At 46.6% G+C, this 19,587-nt stretch overlaps 1 pseudogene; it reads left to right on the forward strand.

Moving 5' to 3' along the window:
* The first annotated feature begins 16,659 nt into the window (after positions 1 to 16,659).
* Positions 16,660 to 16,778, forward strand: LOC137614519 (5S ribosomal RNA; annotated as a pseudogene).
* The last annotated feature ends 2,809 nt before the right edge of the window (positions 16,779 to 19,587 follow it).

The raw sequence follows: 19,587 nt of genomic DNA on the forward strand, positions 1-19,587 counted from the left end.
CTCGCGATCGCTCTAGCTGCCTCCTTCGAAAACCCTCGAGCTCAAGAGAGTCTTTCGATAGTCTGAAGGCAGTTAGACGAAGCGTGGGGAGGCTTTGATGAAATCTCTTTACGTGAGGCTGTCTCAAGAGATCCATCCGCAACGGCAGACTTCTTGGAACGTCTACCAGCCATAGAAGTACCTCTGTGAACCACTCTCTCGCGGGCCAGAGTGGAGCAACCAACGTCAACCTGGTCCCTTCGTGAGAGGTGAACTTCTGCAGCACCTTGTTTAGGATCTTGAAAGGTGGAAAGGCATAAACGTCTAGGTGAGACCAGTCCAGCAGGAAAGCGTCTATGTGGGCTGCCTCTGGATCTGGAACTGGAAAGCAGTAAGTCGAGAGCCTCTTTGTCATTGAAGTCGCAAAAAGATCTATGGTGGGTTGACCCCATGTCATCCATAGCTTCTCGCACACAGTCTTGTGCAACGTCCACTCCATGGAGATGACTTGTCCTCTTCTGCTGAGGCAGTCCGCCAAGACATTCATTTTTCCTTGCACAAATCTCGCGAAAGGAGAGATGTTACTTGCCTTAAATGGAGTTCCTTCTGATCCGTGGACCAAAGACCCGAGCATTCCAGACTGTCCAGTGGAGCTCCCTAACCCAAATCCGATGCATCTGAATACAACACATGGTTTGGGTTCTTGATCGCAAGAGAAAGACCTTCTCGAAGTCTGATGTTGCTGTCCCACCAAGTCAGACATGTCTAGACTGAGTTGGAGATTGGGAAAGAGATACTCTCTAAGCCCTTCTCCTTGTTCCAATGGTTTAGATGAAATTGGAGAGGGCAAAGGTTGAGTCTCCCCAGAGAGATAAACTACTCCAGCGATGAAAGAGTTCCCACGAGGCTCGTTCAAACTCTTACAGAGCAACTGTTTTTCTCTTGCAAGTGAAGGACTTTTAACAAAGCTTGTTCCATTCTAGTGGGAGACGAAAAGGCCCGAAAAATCAGACACTGTATCTCCATTCCCAAATAAAGAATAGTCTGGGATGGAGTACTGTAAGTTACAACTTCTCTACGTTCACTATGAGACCTAGCTCCTTGGTTAGGTCTAATGTCCATTAGAGGCTCTCCAGACAGCGATTTAATGACGACGCCCTGATTAGCCAGTCGTCAAAATAAAGGGATGCTAGAATCCTCAAAAAATGTAGAAAGCTTGCTACATTTTGCAAGGGCCTTGTAAAAACAAGAGGAGCAGGAATGAGGCCGAAGCACAGTGCTCGAAATTGGTACATTACTTTCCCGTCCACAAACCTCAGATGTTGTTGAAAGTTTGGATGAATCGGGATGTGGAAGTATGCATCCTGAAGGTCGAGAGAGACCATCCAGTCGCCTTCCCTTACTGCTGCCAAGACAGATTTGGTAGTCTTCATCGTGAACTTTGTCTTGACAATGAACACATTGAGCGCACTTACATCTTAAGTACTCCTGAAGTGAACGTGGCTGCCAGATCATTGGAGCCATCACTGATAGCCTTGTTCCTGCAGTGAACGTGGCTGCCAGATCATTGGAGCCATCCCTGATAGCCTTGTTCATGCATGACATAATTGTACAGCAATACATTGACAGCTGGAGAGACCTTCTTACTTAAGGCTCCCAGGGACCAATCCAACAAATAAAAACTTCAAACGCTCAAAAAAACTCCTAACAGGAGATGGTCTAGCTCTGAAGCAGACCATAAAATCTTGGAGCGTCTCATGGCTAGACGACGAGGAGAGTCCACTAGGCTTAAGAAGTCTCCCTGGGCAGAGGCAGGTACTCCCAAGCCGAGAACTTCCCCTCGAGCTTCTCCTGTGTCACACCAGACGCCCGAGCGAGAAGCTAATTAAGAAGGAGGAAAAGCAAAAGCAGACTTTCCTAAACTTCTCCTGGATTCCAACCAGTCTCCCAGTAAGAGCATGGCCCTCTTGGAAGAACAAGAGAGAACTGACTTCGTAAATGTAGGAGTCGAAGAAAGTCATGCCAAGAGTAAACTCAGACGGCGGAGCAGCCGTTACAAAACGAGTAGGACAAAATTTCACTAAAGAAATTCATAATTAAAAAACAAGGGATTGTTGGACCACCCTAGGTTACTCCTCTTCTGAAAGACTCCCCAAAGGTACATTAGTTGAAAGGGGGTCATCAACTTCTTCAGAAGGCACATCATCTGATAAATCTAAAGTCTTGCGAGAAGGAGATTTATATTCAGAATGACGTGAAGGAAAAGCCTGACAGGCTACATCAACTTGTATATGAACAGAAGTTAAAGTTGGAGGGTCGATGTCACGTTGTGACTGCAGAGAATGTTATTCTACTACACGTCGTGACAGAAGTAACTAACGTTCAAACGTCCCGTAGTAACAGCGGTGACTGCTGTTCGATGCTATATCGTGACTACGATGACTGACCATCGACGTCACGTCATGTCTACGGTGTCTACCGCTCAACGTCACGTCATGTCTACGGTGTCTACCGCTCAACGTCACGTCGTGTCTGCGGTGTCTGCAGCTCAACGTCACGCTGTGACTGCGGTGGCTGACGTTCAAAGCGATCAAAGTTACATCGAGATTTATGCTCCGCATCTCGTTTAACAGCAAAGCTGTCATTAGGGATAACGTCAGCGAGGCGTAACAAAGCTCGTCTAGAAGGTTGAAGACCCGAATCACGTATCCCAGAACCGTGACGTACAAAAAGCTAAGGATCCTTTCGCACAGGAACAGGATCGAAAGCTTCTATTAAAGAAGAAAGTTTTAACAGCATATCTTGCAAAACACTTAACTTCGGATCAACCTGTGACTGCGGTGGCTGACGTTCAAACGTCACGTAGTAACAGCGGTGACTGCTGATCGATGCTATATCGTGACTACGGTGACTGACACTCGACGTCACGTTGTGTCTACGGTGTCTACCGCTCAACGTCACGTCGAGTCTGGCAGAAACGTCCATACATGAACGTCATCGCTATGAGCGGGACTCTTATGATGACTACAGCTAGGACGTTGAACTTGTTCTGAAGGAACTAATAAACGTTTCAACTGTCTCGAAACTTTACGCCCAGGCTTTTAAAGAGACGAATCATCGGAAGACGGGGAGAAACTTTGTCTCTCCTGTCTTATGGCAAGGACGTGCTTGACGAGCAACGTCTGATACCTATGAGGGAACGTCTGTTCGTAGGTTTACACTCCTCACTCCCTTAGGTCCTACGACATTCCTTCTCCCTGGTGCAGGGGAGCCTGAAAGAGGTCTCGGACTAGGCAAGTGACAAGCACGAACAAACGAACCCTCCGCAACACAGAACATGTTTTTTGCACTTACTTCACTGATATCGCCTTTTTTAATAATTTCACATTAGACATGAATAAAACTGATTTCTACCTGAAGCACGCAATTCTCCCTTAAATCAAAAGGTTAGAATTGCGAAATGAGTCGTATAATGTAAGCACATTAGTACAAAATGAAACACACATGCAAAAATCAATAAACATATACATATATATTGAATAAAACGGAAATATATAAAGTTAAAAAGATCAGTAACTGGGGATGAGACTAAACACTAGTTCACTAAGGACTACGTTTTCAATCTCTCACCGTACAGTGCCTTGGGACGAGAATAAAAACTAAAACGTTTTATCCTCTCTCCCCGTACAGAGACTTGGGACGAGAGTAAAAAACTGAAGCGAGAACAACGTTACTCGCTCCCAAACTCCTTGTACATAGACTTGGGACGAGAATAAAGATCGGATCGTTCTCTCTTTCTTTCTCTCTTGTCACTCACAAGAGAATGGCCCACTCACCCTTCGTCAAAAATAGGTTATTTGACTAAAGGAAAAAACTGAAAGGACTCAGAAATTGAAAATTAACATGTTCCTTTAAATTAGTATCTAAAAAACTTCAGTTTGAAAGAAGAATGAACAAAACGTCAAAATCGATTTACTCTTTCTGCAAAGTGAAACCGTGATTCTCTCTTTCTCTATCGTAACGATGAGAGCGCAAACTGCGTAGCATAAATAAACCAAACGTTAGTTCATCTTTGAAAAACAGCACGAAGACTATTCAAAGAATAAATTTCTTAAAATATTTTCTAAAAATATTCATCTTATCACTCTTACAGAGCAACTGTCTTAATCTAAACAAAAATAAAAGTTGAATGGGCTCAACGTTGTTTAACTTCGTTTTCCAAGTTAGGACCGCCTACATAGAATAGGTAAAGGCCGCATATAAACAAAAACATAAAATTTATCTCGATGTTTAGTATAAATGGAAAGCTAATTGAAGAGGCCTAATAAAGGCGGGTGAGATATAAAACATATAGAGGTAAATCTATAAATATCAACAACAATTTATAAAGTGATTAAAATAATTACTAAAAGCCTTTAACACACTTCCGTACACTGAGGGAAGGGTCGGCCATCTTTTCAGGGCAAAAAACTTTTCCTCTCCTTTCAAAAGCACTTCTTTTGAAGATAGTATTGAATAATCCAACACGGCGAAAGCAATAAAACCAAAACCAAGTACTTCACCAATTCGATAGAAAACTCGAGGTCTAGAGCGAGCAGAACCAATGTTGTCGGTGACACCGACAGAGAAGAACTGGAGTGGTTGAGAAGTATATGCGGTATCTGGCCGATAGTCGGCGCTGGTGGGCACACCCGCTACCTTCATGGCGATCGCTCGCGAGTTTTTTGGAATCTGTCGGGCCGTCGGAGACGTCAGCTATTTATATATTCACCGGCTAAGTTTAATATTTAAAAATCAACAAATACAATTAGATTCATAAACTAATTGAGACAAAACGTACGGCGTAGCAACCCCCCCACACGGGAAGGAAGCTACAAAGGCGTAGTAAAGTAACATAGTAAAAGGGTGAACGACCTCAAGAGAGAGAGAGAGAGAAAGACTGAAGTCAAACTCGATCGCGACCCATGAAATTACACCATGGTGGCCTAACTGCCGAGGGCTCCACGGAGATATCGTACACTACACACACAAGCACAAACTCTGAAAAGGAAACTTACTGATTTCTATACTCAAATATATACATAAACATGAGAAAATGTTTACATATATATTGAGTAAAAGAAAAGTAAGTGATTAAGTAAAGACAAAACAAACAATGGCTGCCAAGCGAGGACAAAGACAGAGACGTCTGTCCATGTCCGAGCCAAAAGTGAAAGTGAAGCAATTCACCAGTGTGTGAGGGGGGGAGGGGTAGCTAGCTACCACTCCCCTACCCCCCTGCTAACTAGCGCGGGGGTAATACGCCCTCGTTAATTCTAATGGCTCGCCATTTCAGCTACGCTAAAAGGTAACCCCAATGTAAATAGCGTGGTTTGTATTTCGGTTACGGAACAAATGTGCTTTAGAAACACGCGCTGGAGAATGCGGGCGATGTTGTGCAGGAACAAGCTGAGGATCGCGAGAGCGCTCAGGAGACTGATGGCGCGCAGGGCACCCAACAGGAACTGCGGGATATTCGAGACCACAGGGGAGCGCTGATGAGCAGAAGGGCGATGATCCTCAGAAGAGCGCTGACGAGCAGGAGACCGCCTGTGCGCTAACACTGCATAAGGGCGAGCAGGGGAACGCTGGCGCGCTGGGCGCTCTTCAGGAACAACAGGTTGAAGGATGTCCTCAGAAGAGCGCTGGCGAGAAGAAGGGCGAACATCAGGAGAGCGCTGACGAGCAGCAGAGCGCCTGTGCGCTAACACTGCACGTGTAAGAGAAGAATCCCTTTGCCCCGAGGGGACCGTTGCCCGTCGGGTGACGAGGTCAGGTTGCTGAACATCTGCCCCAGAAGGTGAAGTTCTAGCAGGCGTAGGAGACCGATCCCCAGAGAGGTCTAATGAAGCTGGAGCTGCAGGCTGTTTACGGCGAGGAGTGTCCCCTTCGGAGGAAGAAGATCCAAAAAGGCGCCTCTTAACACCCTTATAAGGAGACGGGAGGCCTTTGCGACGCAGCGGACGGTGAGCCTTACGGCGAAGGCGGCCACTAGGAAGATCGTCAGGACCATCAGTCCTCCGAAGGGGAGTCTCAGTCAAGGCACTCCCCTTAGAGGGAAGCTGGACAGCAGAAGAGCCCGTAGGACCCCCTTTCCCCTTCGAAGGATGTACGGAAGGGGGAGGAGAGCCGTCAGCACCAACATCCCCAATTGCACCTGCAGAGGATTGCCCCGCCCCGTCGGAGGCCTCTGCCCCCACGACGTCGACGATAGACAGAGGGTCTACCTTTGCTATCACCGGCGACTGCTTAACGGCAGCCCCCAACTGGACAAGGTCAATCAGGGCAACCCTGGAGGGCAAGCCCTTAAGCCCCAGGGAAGCCCAAATCTGTAAAAGATCATCATTAGACAGAGATTCATCAATAACCTCCCCCGGAGGAGGAGGAGGAACCGCCCCGCTATGGGAGGTGACGCCCTCTCCCCCCACCCAAGGTCAGGAAACAGAACTAGGGCCTGCGCTCCCACTCGGCCGACTCTCCTTAGGAGCCGAACGAGGGGGAGCTTCAGAGGAGGTTTGGGCGGCGAAAGAAGAGTACCAAGAACCTTCCTCCTTCAAGGCAACCCCGGAAGGAGAACGGTCTCTCTTGGACTTCTTCTTACGCCGGTGGCCAAACCTCTCCCACTGGGAGGCAGACCACTCCATGCACTCACTACACATATTTTCCTGATCACACCGTCGGCCTCGACACTGCGGGCAAAGGGTGTGAGGATCCGTTTCCGTGGCCGACATAAAGGTACCACAAGGGCAGCCGGCAATTCCAGGGCACGTACGCATAGTAATAATAAAGGTGGTCAACTTCTAACACACACACACACACTGTAAAGAAAAAGCAGAAAAAAGATTAAAGGCTGTCAAGGAGGACGATGGACAGACACGTCTGTTCATCGCCGGAGCCAAAAGTGAAGTGGAGCAAATCACTGGTGTGTGTGTGTGTGTGTGTGTGGGGGGGGGGGGGGGGGGGGTAGCAAGCTACCCCTCCCCTACCCACCGCTAACTAGCGCGGGGGTAATTAACCCTCGTTAAAAACTATTGGCTCGTCATTTCAGCTACGCTAAAAGGTAAACCCAATGTAAATAGCGTGGTTTGTATTTCGGTTACGGAACAAATACGGTATTAGGAGAATGGTTCGGATAAAACGAAATACGTATGTCCATGTGGGTATTGCATAAAAGAATGGGTACGTACGGTATAAGAAGGGTCAGATCAAAATGAATACTTAAATGTCATGAGTAAAAATGAGGAGGGTTCATAAAAAAAACGAGTAATTCTTGCATAAAATGTAACACGTACATGTGGGTATTATGTAAAAGGAAAGGTACAGTTGTATTAGAGTCAAGTAGAATACTTGAATGTCAAGGGTAAAAATACTTGAATGACGTAGGGAAAAATGGGGAAGGGTTATAAAAATAAAGGAGGCAGGGTTTATTACGCAGGAGGGCGGGGTTTATGCGCAGAAGGTCTAAAACTAGTACTGTATGTACTTACGAACGAACGGGAGCCAATACAACCGACCCATAGAATGTCAACAAATAAAAATATACCCTTAGTAAAGGATATAGCCTACGGATTTATTACACGTCCAAGAACATAATTAATAGAGAAGAAAGGGTTTTTTTTACCATTATATACTATTTCCCCTGTATGTTTTCCCCACACAAAGCTTGGAGTTCCCTCTAGGGACCCCCATTATTGACGGTTCTAGATATATACCAGTATTTATTTGCAACAAAAATAAGTGTCATTTTCAAAGGAAACGAGCATTTTTTTTAAGGGAAAATTTGGTTTTTACTAGGAAAGGTTTCCCCAGCCTTACGTACACTAAATACCCTAATGTGTTTTTCAAAAGTAAATTTGCTGCCGAGAATCACGCCTAAAATTCAAAAGAGTCATACACAGTTATAGAAACATTACCAATGCTGAGATCTGGATGTTGAGGAGCCACTGTTCTTGACCTACTTAAAATCATACTTTTGAGTTTTTATTGGAATAAACCTCAAGACCCATAATTTGCATCATGCACTAATTTTAGCCAGCTCTCTATTAGGGGATTCAGCAACCTATATCTACTTTCAGGAGATGGAATTGATGCATAGAATGAGAGTAGCATCACCTGCATATCAAGATAGACAAGGTTCTCAGGCGTTGTGGAAAGTTCAAATCAGGGTTAAAAGAATACCGGGTTAGACCGTCTCTGAGTTACTGCGCACCTTCGTGACGTCAATGGTTAGTGACTGTAGAAGAAAACGAGGAAAACAAGTTTTAGGGTCACTATAGTAGGTGTTTCCCACATAGCACACTTTTCTTTCTTTCGTGACCGAGGAAGATAACTTTTACCTTAATCTTCAGGTGCTTTATTATTAGAAGACTAGAATTTAAGTTTTTTCTTTGTTTTTATTTATTTTTTGGTTAAGGAGATAATAGAATTCTGTTTAAAATTTATACTATTTTAATGAAATTACAAAAAAAAAAAAAAAAAAATTCAAGCTTTTATTTGGGAATTTACTATTTCTCTATTTTTCCATATTTTTGCTTTTGACTTCTCTCGCAGGAGATTTTTCTGTTCAATATTCTTATCATAAAAAACATGCGACACTGTACAAATAGGGAAATAACTTTTGGTAGATTTACAAAAGGAATCATATAAGAGAAAGAGAGAGAGAGAGAGAGAGAGAGAGAGAGAGAGAGAGAGAGAGAGAGATTTTACATTTTGGTCTTCCTTTCTCCTTTGACTTGAACTGCAGCCATACACGGAGCAAGTAGCCATGACTCCTCAGGACCCAGAGGATTAACGAGGATTTATCCAGAGATTAACCAGGTGGATGAAGACCGCATGGTTAAGAGAGCTTGAGTTCTTGTTGTTCTTCCGAGTAGAGTCAAATACAGACTGATGACATTCCTAATCTGAACCCTAACCAGTGCAGCCGCTCAGCGACATGTGCGAGATTGTTCTTATTTTGGCCAGAAGTGGGCTAACCCGGTATTCTTTTAACCCTGGTTCAAATTGCCTGAACTTACAAATCCCCACCCCCCTATACATACACTGAAGCCAGTGGGTATTACTGTCATATTTGATTCCCTGTTCTAGCACGTTATTATTATCATTATTATTATTACTTGCTAAGTTACAACCCTAGTTGAAAAAGCAGGATGCCATAAGCCCAATGGCCCCAACAGGGAAAATAGCCCAGTGAGGAAAGGAAACAAAGAAAAATAAAACTTTAAGAAGTCCAATGTAAACAATAAAAACATTAACAAAACAAGAGGAAGAGTAGTAAAATAGAACAGCTACCCGAGAGTACCCACTACCCTCAAGCAAGAGAACTCTAACACAAGACAGTGAAAGACCCTGGTATAAAGGTTATAAAAGATATCAACACCTGTACTGCTTGGATATACTTAAATATTTGGCACTTGATCCGAAAATAATTTGCACTCTGGTGGAAATGGGTACTGATATCCCATATGCTAAACCATTACTTTGTTTTCATTTCAAGAATCTTGTGAACATGGACATGCTTACCGATTACTTTGGCTGGAATTTGTGAATGTTGTAACTTTAAGCTGGCGAAATCTAACCGGGACAATTTGCGTCCATGGGCGTAGGAGGAGATGACGATGATTCTATACTCATCAATAAGTGTTCACATATGATAGAAAAAAATTTTAACAGCCACTTCTTCAGTTCAGCATCACTACACATGTAGTAAATAAACAATTTCGACTATTGTTGTTGTTGGGGTATTAAAGCCAACACTTGTTGTTGGCACGGGCCTTTCCCTTGGTTGGCCCGTAATTTTTCGACTAGTCACAATATCTCTTGTCATAGTTTGTCGATGTAGCGTTCTTTGTAAACGGCTCCTCTTAATAATATTGCTTCCAACAATTATAGACAGAACAAAAAAAACTATATTTACGAAATGGAAAAAAAATTGAGTCAGAGGGAAACTAATATTAATTCCAGAAAAAAAAAATTATATATAAAAAATTATTAATAATAACAATTTTATTAGCAATGCCAACAATTATAGACAGTACAGAAAACTATATTTACGAAATAGAAAAAATAAAGAATTAGAAGGAAATTGATATTGATTCTAGAGATATTTTATATACATAGACAATCAAATTAATAATTACAATTTTATCGATAATACATACAATAAATTAGTAAGCATCAACTTATGCAGCAGCATTCAGTTGTCTCTTGAATCCTGTCTACTTCCTTGGAAGTTGGATTCTTGTTAAAGTTAACAAGTCTCATTGTTTATCTAAAGACTTACGTCCAAGAACAGTACAGTATTATTATTAAGTGTTGTGTTATTGATAATTAACTAGAAGATTGAAGTAAGATCGACGAGAAGTGAAATGTATTTGTCAAAATATGGAAAGTGCGTTTTGGAGACATAATTTTGTTAGAGCATTTTCGTAGCCTAACCTTACAATGGAAGCCACAGTTTTACATCTCGTTGGAGTCGGTGTGTTTGACTGGGATTGCCAGAATTACATGGACCAGGAATGTAAGGTATGTAAAATTTGTAATTAGAGTTAATGTCAAACACAACCTAAATTACAGTATATCTATAACTAATCTGGAAACTGCTATGCATAGTCTGCGTAGCTTAGGGTATGTTAGGCCTAGGCCTAATGCAAAATAACCTATTGTAGAACGTGCATATAATTTCGGCTTGGTTAATATTTGGGGGTGTATGTATGATAGCGACCACCTGTATGTATTATGTCTAACTTAGAATACGGCAGTGTAAGGGGGGTCACAGGGGGTCGATACCCCCCTCTGTTAGGTAAGTAGGTATGGACACTGCTTGCAGGTTAGGTTAGGGGGAAAGTTTAAGTTAGTTGATGTCCATTTTTAATGAACGCGTGAGGAACTGGCTGCTGATATACAAAGGCTACAATATTTATTAACATTACTGTTGTCAAGCCTGTCTTCTATTCTGCTTTTAGTCTTTTGGGACCAGCACCTTACAATTTAATGAACATTAATAGCAAATATACACTTCTTATTTGCAATAACCTTCATAAATATATTTATTTATAGAACAATGCAACATTAGTTAGGCTATTGGAACTTACATAATTGAATAGATCTTTGCAAATATTTGATATTGAATCCCATATACTACTGGGGAAAATCTCTATTACCAAAGTGGTTATTATAAGTGAAACTGAAATTTGTTGTAAGAAATTAACGACTGCTGACTAGTTTGGCATTTTTCTCTATATGTTTAGTGGGGCTGGGGCATAATAACCTGTGTATCGTTTGATTAAAATGTGAAGTATTTCTCCATTTTTTTGTTTACATTTGGGAAACTGAGTTATTGGCATTGCGCATGCGTTGCTTGCATTCGCTTTTGCAAGCTGTTTTGTTTTTTGTATGACGTAATCATTACCTGGCTTTTTTAACCAATTACGAGCTTCCAAATATTTGCACATTAGTTTCCGGATGTTATTCTGGAACAGCCACTTGTTTACCACCCTCCCCTTCACTTTCAACTTCACCACCATCACAAAAAGACGTTGCCAAGAGAGAATTACAATCTATTTCGAAATTAGTGTAATTTAATCCATATCGGCAAATGACTATGATGAAAATGCTCTCTGTTCAGTGTATAGCTATTGTTGTGCACATACATATACCAAGGCACTTCCCCCAATTTTTGGGGGTAGCCGACATCAAACAAATGAAACAAAAAAGGGGACCTCTCCTCTCTACGTTCCTCCCAGCCTGACAAGGGACTCAACCGAGTTCGGCTTGTGCATGTGAAAGCAAAAAATATCCCCGAAATAGTTAATCACTGGGCTGGCATGCACAGCACATCCGTGAGCCATGGCGGAGCAAAATCCATTAAAAGGACGTGAAGTGAATAATAGAGAATTTTGATACTTTAATTTTCATCCTCTTACATGAACCATATATTTTTCCAACTGGTTATCATGTGTTTATTTTGCATTTCTGATCATTATTATTACTGCAAATCTCACATTTTGGCCATTCCCCTACCTACAAACCTCGGTTTCCCACTGGGGTCCTCCATATTGGTCTTTATATAAGGGGGTCCAAAAACTCATAAACCGGTGGTTTACCCCAATAATCATGGTCTGAAATGCTTAAAATACAAGGTAGCAAGTATGAAAAATATATTTGTTCCATAACCGAAATACAAACCACGCTATTTATATTGGGTTTACCTTTTAGCGCAGCTGAAATGGCGAGCCATTAGAATTTAACGAGGGTGTATTACCCCCGCGCTAGTTAGTGGGGGGGTAGGGGAGTGGTAGCTAGCTACCCCTCCCCCCCTCACACACAGGTGAATGCTCACTTAAACTTTTGGCTCGGATTGGGACAGACGTCTCTGTCTTGGTCCTCTCTTGGCAGCCATTGTTTGTTTTGTCTTTACTTAATCGCTTACTTTTCTTTTACTCAATATATATGTAAACATGTTTTCATGTTTGTGTATATATTTGAGTATAGAAATCAGTAAGTTTCCTTTTCAGAGTTGTGTGTGTAGTGTACGATATCTCCGTGGAGTCCTCGGCAGTTAGGCCACCACGGCGTAATTTTATGGGTTGCGATCGAGTTTGACTTCGGTCTTTCTCTCTCTCTCTCTTGAGGTCGTTCACACTTTTTACTACGTTTTACTACGCCCCTCGTAGCTTCCTTCCCGTGTGGGGGGGTTGCTACGTCGTACGTTTTGTCTCAATTAGTTTATGAATCTAATTGTAGTTGTTATTTTTTCAGCTTGAAGAACGATTCCTTTCGGGGTTTTCGTTCCTTCTTTAGTGTTCATTCATAGTTTCATAATTATAATTGTTATAATTCTGTTTTGGTTACAGCTCTCCTTCCGTGAGTGTAAGTGGTTGTGAGGGCACGTGCCTGTTATGTAATTCTTGTTTCCTTTCCCTCGGGATTCCTCTTCGGAGCCTTCCCGGGGAAATGAATGTGTACTAATGATTTTTGTTTTATTTTTTTTTACAGTTACGATCTAGTTCGTTTCTGTAATATGGCAACGGTGTGAGCTGTCTTGTGGAGGCCTGGGGATTCGGCTGTTGCTGCCTTCCCTTTGGATTTTCGTCAGGGGCGTGTCTCCTTCTACTGGAAGTACTGTACTCCCGTGACGATTGACAGCTCTCCAGTTCATTTTAGAACTCTCAGGAGGCTTGCCACCTTGGGTGGGTAACTTTCCTTCCGAGGGAAGTTTTTCCTGTCCAGGCTTGAGTTTTTCCCCTTTTGGGGGGTTCTTCTCTTGCCTTTTTTTCGTGCGACTATGCTCTTGGTGCTGAGCGGTCACACCTGCAGTTTCGCTCAAGGGGCTGGGCAACTGCAAGAGCCCCTCTTCGGAGGATTGCTCCTTTTAGGTCACTGGCTGACCAGTCTCTTCTATGAAGTGTTTCTCTTTCGTTTGCGAGAGAGTACACTCATAGAGACTCCTCTTCGGAGGTTTCTTCTGCTGCTGTCGCTGTTGGCCTCCTTCGCCGTAAGGCTCACCGTTCGCCTCGTCGTAAGGGCCTCTCATCTCCCTATAAGGGTGCTAAAAGGCGCCTTTTTGAATCTCCGTTTGCAGCCTACAACTACTTCTTCTTGATCTTCCGCCCTGGTGCAGATGGACAGCAGTCTGATCTCGTCTTCCGACGGGCAACGGTCTTCCCGACGGACAACGGTCTTCCAACGGACATCAGTCTCCCGGCGGACAGGCAACGGTCTTCCGATGGACATCTGTCTCCCGACGGACAACGATCCCTTCGGGGCAAAGGGTTGCCTCCCACGGGGGTTCTTCCCTTGCGTGTCAGGGTTCCCCTGCGCGCCCTTCTGCTGTGTTCGCTCCTGCTCCTGCTCAGTGTTAGCGCACAGGCGCTCTCCTGCTCATCAGCGCTTCCTGATCCCTAGCGCTCTCCTGTTCGTCAGCGCTCTCATGATGATCATCTCTGCTGTTCCTGTTGGTTCCTGTTTCGCGCCCTGTGCGCCCACGTTCGCCCTCGCAATCTAGAACTTCAGTTCAGGTCTGGGTCAAGGACTCTTCTTCTTTGCGCAGGCTTCCACGCGTTGCCTTCTGCTCGTCAGCGACCTTAGACGCGTCAACGTTCACCTGCTCGCCAGCGATCTCCTACGCGTCAACGATTGCCACGCGTGTCAGGTCCCCTGACCACCATCAGTAGCGATCTAGCGCTCGCCTGCTGTGGACCACGATCTCCGGTAGCTGAGTCTTGCCGTGGATCTTCCTCCTGCTCGCCAGCGCTCACCTTTTCTTCTGTCCTTCTGTGCGCCAGCTTTCTTCATTTGCTAGCGCACATCTGCGTGCCCTTCTTTGCCACGCACCAATGGGCTCCAACGGTATTCTGACCGTCTAGGATCGCCTGATCAACAGCTGGCTTCAGCGCTCACCTTCCTGATGCACCTGCGCGCCTTCTGTTAGCGCGATGCGCGCTAACCATCACTACTCTCTCTCGCGTTGGCAACCCCCTATGCACCCGCGCGATTCTTCATCAGCTCACTATCGTTTTGTTAACGCACCACCGCTCGCCGACGCGCCATCGCCCACCTGCGCGTCAGCGCTCACCAGCTCACCACCGATCGCCTGTTGATCCACATCGCCAGCGGTCTTCCTCACCCACGTGGCAGCGCGTTTCCTCGCCATCGCGCCAGCGCTTTCGTTCGCCGCCTCGGACACGCGCTCATTCACCTGCGCGCCATCATTCGCCTGCGCGTCCGGCAACATGCTCTCCAGTGTTCGCCCGCGCGCGAACCAACGGTCTTCCATCGCACGAACGGATGGTTTCCGTCGCGCGAACCTACGGTGTTCCGTCGCGCGAACCTACGGTGTTCCGTCGCGCGAACCTACGGTGTTCCGTCGCGCGAACCGACGGTGTTCCATCGCACGAACCTACAGTGTTTCTTCGCACGAACGTCGGCTTAATTCTTGCAGTGTCCATTGCTCGTCTATGGGTTATCGCTCGCCGACCACCAGCTCTCGCCCTCCTTCTGCGCTCCTTCGCCTACCTTCGTTTGCGTTCCTGCATGACCGCGCATGGGCGCTTCCACGTTTGCCCACGCGCAAATCATTGATTTACCATCGCGGGTGCTCCAGGGCGATTGCGACCATGATTCCCATTGGGGTTTTCGCAGCATTGCCAGCCCTGGCGAGTTCTTCTGGAGCGTATTTCCAGAACACGGCCTCACCCCGTAAACGCAGAGCATGGCACTTGCAAGAATAGGAAGAATCTTCAGGGAGGTCTGAGCAACACTCCTCTTTCCAGAACCTAGGTTAGCCCTTCCCCGTCATTCCCTGGAAGGATATTTGGCGGGGGGCTTTCCGTTCGAGATTTCTCCATCGGCCAAGGGGTGACTGCTTACCCCTTCCTCTTCTCCACCTCGTGTAGGGGGCTTACCAGTTCCTTTCCCTCCTCGGTTACGGCCCGAGGTTTGGTTCAAGGAAGCTACAGGAAGATCATGGGTACTTTCCTCCTCTCGGGCTCAGGCACCTTGGCGTTTCGTCGTTAAGTATCTAACTTGCGGGCAAGCACGATGTTGGACCATCTGGACGCACTGACCGAGGGCTTCCTTTCGGGTGTCTCATCCGTGGATGTCGACAACCTCAGACACCCTTCCATCCTTGAGAAGAGTTTGTTTGTGCCCAAGAACAGAGACTTAGACAGCGGCTGTGCGGAGGAAATTGACTTCCGTTTTCACTCCTCCAAGGCGCTTTCTTCCAGACTCTGCAGGGCTCCAGCGCCTTTTTCTTTTAACCACGTCGGCCTAGGTTATCGGCTACGACAACTGAGACAAGGTGTCCAATTGCAGTTTCCTCCTGTCAGGAACAGATGGCACGGGAGGCTCCCCCGGGGGGGACCATAGTCCTAAAGGGAGCGGCAGAGTTCACGAACTCTAGGATTGGCACCCCCCCCCTTGCAGGTTTCTCGCTGGGAGGATGCTTAAGGTTTCTCATCTGGATGACAGCTTCCCGATGCCCATTCCCGCATGATCTCTGTGATCAGCCAAGGATATCGCGCCTGCCATCTCTGTCAGCGGATTCAGTGTCTCTGAACCTCTATGCCATAGGGTCGGCAAGAGTTGCCCGTTTGGGCAGAATGATCCATCGACGGCTTCACCCCCGGCTTCTTCAGTCGATCCTTTCTTGTAAGGAAGTATCTGAGTCGGGAGTTCCATAGTCGACCTCTCAGCCCTGATCAAGTTTGTCGAACAAACTTCGTCCAGCGTAGAACAGCAGAATCGATCAGACTGGTAACGAGGCGACAGGACTCCTTAAACCCTGGATCGGAAGGACGGGTACTTTCAGTTCCCATTCCATCCACCTTCCAGGGAGCTCGTGGAATTCAGCCTAGACTGCAGGTATTCCTGCTTATGATGCAGTGTGGCGATCCCGCCGTGGCATCGCAGGTTTTTTACCCCAGAGAACTCTCCCTGCTCTCCTCATGGCCGCTCAGGTGCAGGCTTTCGCCTCCTTCGCTTTTTGGAGGGCTGGTCAACTCCGGTAGGCTCGGGTTCGACCTTCTTCAGCGCCGGGACAAGCTTCCGGATGCTTACCATAAGTGTGGGTTCATGGTATTTTGCTAGGAGCCTTCTCTCTTCTGCCTCAACATCTGGAGTATCTGGCCATGATATTGAGTCAACGGCCTTACCACGTTGGAAACCCCACTTCTCGTCCGTCCAGCGAGGTTAAGCAACGTTGGTTCTGGTCGGTACTTGGATGGGTGACCACCTGGGGACGCCAGATTCTGTTGCCACCTCCTCCGAGCCTTCCCTTCAGTTGACTGTGGCAAGGCTGAGGAGAGTCGCAGTACCTGTTCTCGGTCAAGCAGAGCTTTCAGCCCTACCTTGGAACGTTTCCTAGTTCTCCTTTCCTCATTGACCCGTCTATAGTTCCGAACGGTCGCCTCAGGATAAGTTCCATGTGGGCCGGTCCAAGTTCCGGTGGTTTCAGGCAACGATTAACCGGACTTCCTGGCCCCTATGGGACCAGCGGAACTATTAGACCTGCAATGGTTGTTGACCTATGGAACCTCTTGATGGGAGTGGATATTCTCGTCCTTTCCCCACATTCTTGGTACTGTTCACGGACTCGTCAAAAAGAAAAAAAGGGGGGGAGGGGCATGTTCCGGTCCAGGCCTATGGTCAGGACCTGAAGGATACCTCTCCATCATTCAGGCAGGCTTAGGGGCTGTAGTCTGGTCCCTCTACAGATCCTACAGCTTCCGCCTAGTCGCTCCGTGCGCGTCGACTTCATGATTCTGGCGTGTTCCAACCAGCAGGGGACGCATTTTCACACCTCCAAATCTTGCAGTAGAGATACCGAGATGATTGAGATACTCTCAATACCACCATCGGCTCTCTCATTCCAGGCAGAGGAATGTTCTCTCCGACTATCCGAGCAGAGCCTCGTAGAGAGAGTGTACCTGGGGGTCTTTGGCCTTGAGTAACCAGCAAGTCCTGGTCTGGGGGACCTGATCGCGACAGCTTGGAACCTCAAGCTTCCGCTGTTCTTCCCCCCAGTCTCAGACCCCGAGACTCTGGCAAGATGCATTCCGGTGATGGTGGGACAACTTCAACACCTACGTCTTCCCTCCTTTTCGTCTGTGGAGAATGGGTCTCAACAAGACCAGGTTGTCTGTCAACCTTTTAATGGGAGAGCTCCACTGGGACTATGCGCAGAACGGTTTCTGGACCCTCTGCTTCCCCTGACGGAACTCCCGGGAGAGCTTCTCCCACGGCACAGACTACTCAAACAACCACACTGCAACATCTTTCACGAACCGGGGCGTCGCTTCGGCTTCATGCCTGGAGACACTACGCCTCCTCCTCAAGCAGAGACAACCCGCTACAGTCGCGGGACGGAGGTCGCGTCATCTGCGATAGTCATCCGCAGGGGTCTTCCAGGCGAAGTGAAGAGTCTTCGGTGGTTGGTGCCAACAATAACGGTCTTATTGCCTTTCGGCGGGAGGAAACTCCTTTCCGCTCTCGGCAATGAAGCCTGTCGCTCAGCCTTTCCCTAACCTTCAGGCTTAAAGGAATAACTTTTTCCTGCCCGCTGGATCTTTCCTCGCTCATGCGAAGCTACGATCGTCCCTGCCCTAGTCGGAGTGAGACCTCCAACTTGGAGCATGGCTCGGACTTTTTAGTCCCTTAAGAGATCTTCTCAAGACCCTTTACGACAAGCCTCAGATTGTATTCCGTCTTGGGTCTCCTGGTCACCCTGGCTGCGGCCAGTGTGTAAGCAATCTTCCTGGTCTCGTACAACTCCGCCCTTTCTAAGGAAGAGGGGGAGGCAACATTCAGGTTTGCTCCTGAGTTGTTGGCTAGACTCAGAATATTGGGGTCCCGGCCCTTCGGTCCAATTCCTTCAAGATTTCGAGTCTCCATTCTGTATCTGATATCCCAAAACCTTCTCTTTCTTGCCAGTAAAGGAATTGAGAGGTTAGCTTTGGGAACAGCTGCAGTTTGTCCTCAGTTGCAGCCGATTTGGGAGCACAAGGAGGACACGGGGGAGAGTCACCAGTATACCTCTTCAGCTCGGACTCAAGGACATTCATCTCGACCTGTCTCCAGACCCTCCCCGTCACGTCGCCCTACAGCACGATGTTGGATACATCGCAACGTCCCTCGCCTTCGAGTAATACTACTCTGTGACGCAGGTGCTACAAGCTGGAGTCTGGAAGCGTCTAATGACATTCGCAGCCCGCTTCCTGCAGGGCGTGACCCACAGGAGTTTCGATACATTTTCTATCGCTCTGTGGTGGCTACACAACAGCTGGTCTAACCTCAGGCTCCTTTTTGGACAGGTAGCAGAAGGTTGAGGGCATTGTTATCAGGTTTTAGTCTGCATGAACGAAAGAAGTATGTCTGGCCCTTATTTCTTTCTTCATCATCCCCTCTACGGGGAAGCAGCATCCTGGTCTCTGCATAGCTGACCTCGAACCTCTGCAGGTAAACCATGCTTCCTTGTGTTCCAAGTATTGAGTCAATACTGTCGTGTCCCCCATACCCTGACGAGGTGGTATTGGGACCGTCCTAACCCAGAGTTCCTTCTGGAACTCCAGGTCAACTGCCTAGGACAGGTCACACTTCTTCCTTCACACACAAGCTTATGTAGGCCACATGGTTCCTTGTGGAGCAAGGAACTTGTGGGGTGCAGGGACTCCTTTTCTCGAGTGCGATTCACTCGGATTCTGAGTCCCCGGGTAAAGCCAAAGCCAGTATGGCTGGGGACTTTCCCCCCTACCTAAGGGGTAAGTCACCCAATGTAAATAGCGTGGTTTGTATTTCGGTTACGGAACAAATGACAAATTCGAAGATAATTTGTATTTTTCCTAACCATACAAACCTTAGCTATTTACACATATTTGCCCGCCAGCCCTGTCCCCCAAGACAAGTCCTACCTCTAAGTGAAAGTGAGCATTCACTTGTGTGAGAGGGGGGGAGGGGTAGCTAGCTACCACTCCCCTACCCCCCCGCTAACTAGCGCGGGGGTAATACACCCTCGTTAAATTCTAATGGCTCGCCATTTCAGCTGCTCTAAAAGGTAAACCCAATGTAAAT

Source organism: Palaemon carinicauda, chromosome 20 (genome assembly GCF_036898095.1).
Source record: "Palaemon carinicauda isolate YSFRI2023 chromosome 20, ASM3689809v2, whole genome shotgun sequence".
Lineage (NCBI taxonomy): Eukaryota > Metazoa > Arthropoda > Malacostraca > Decapoda > Palaemonidae > Palaemon > Palaemon carinicauda.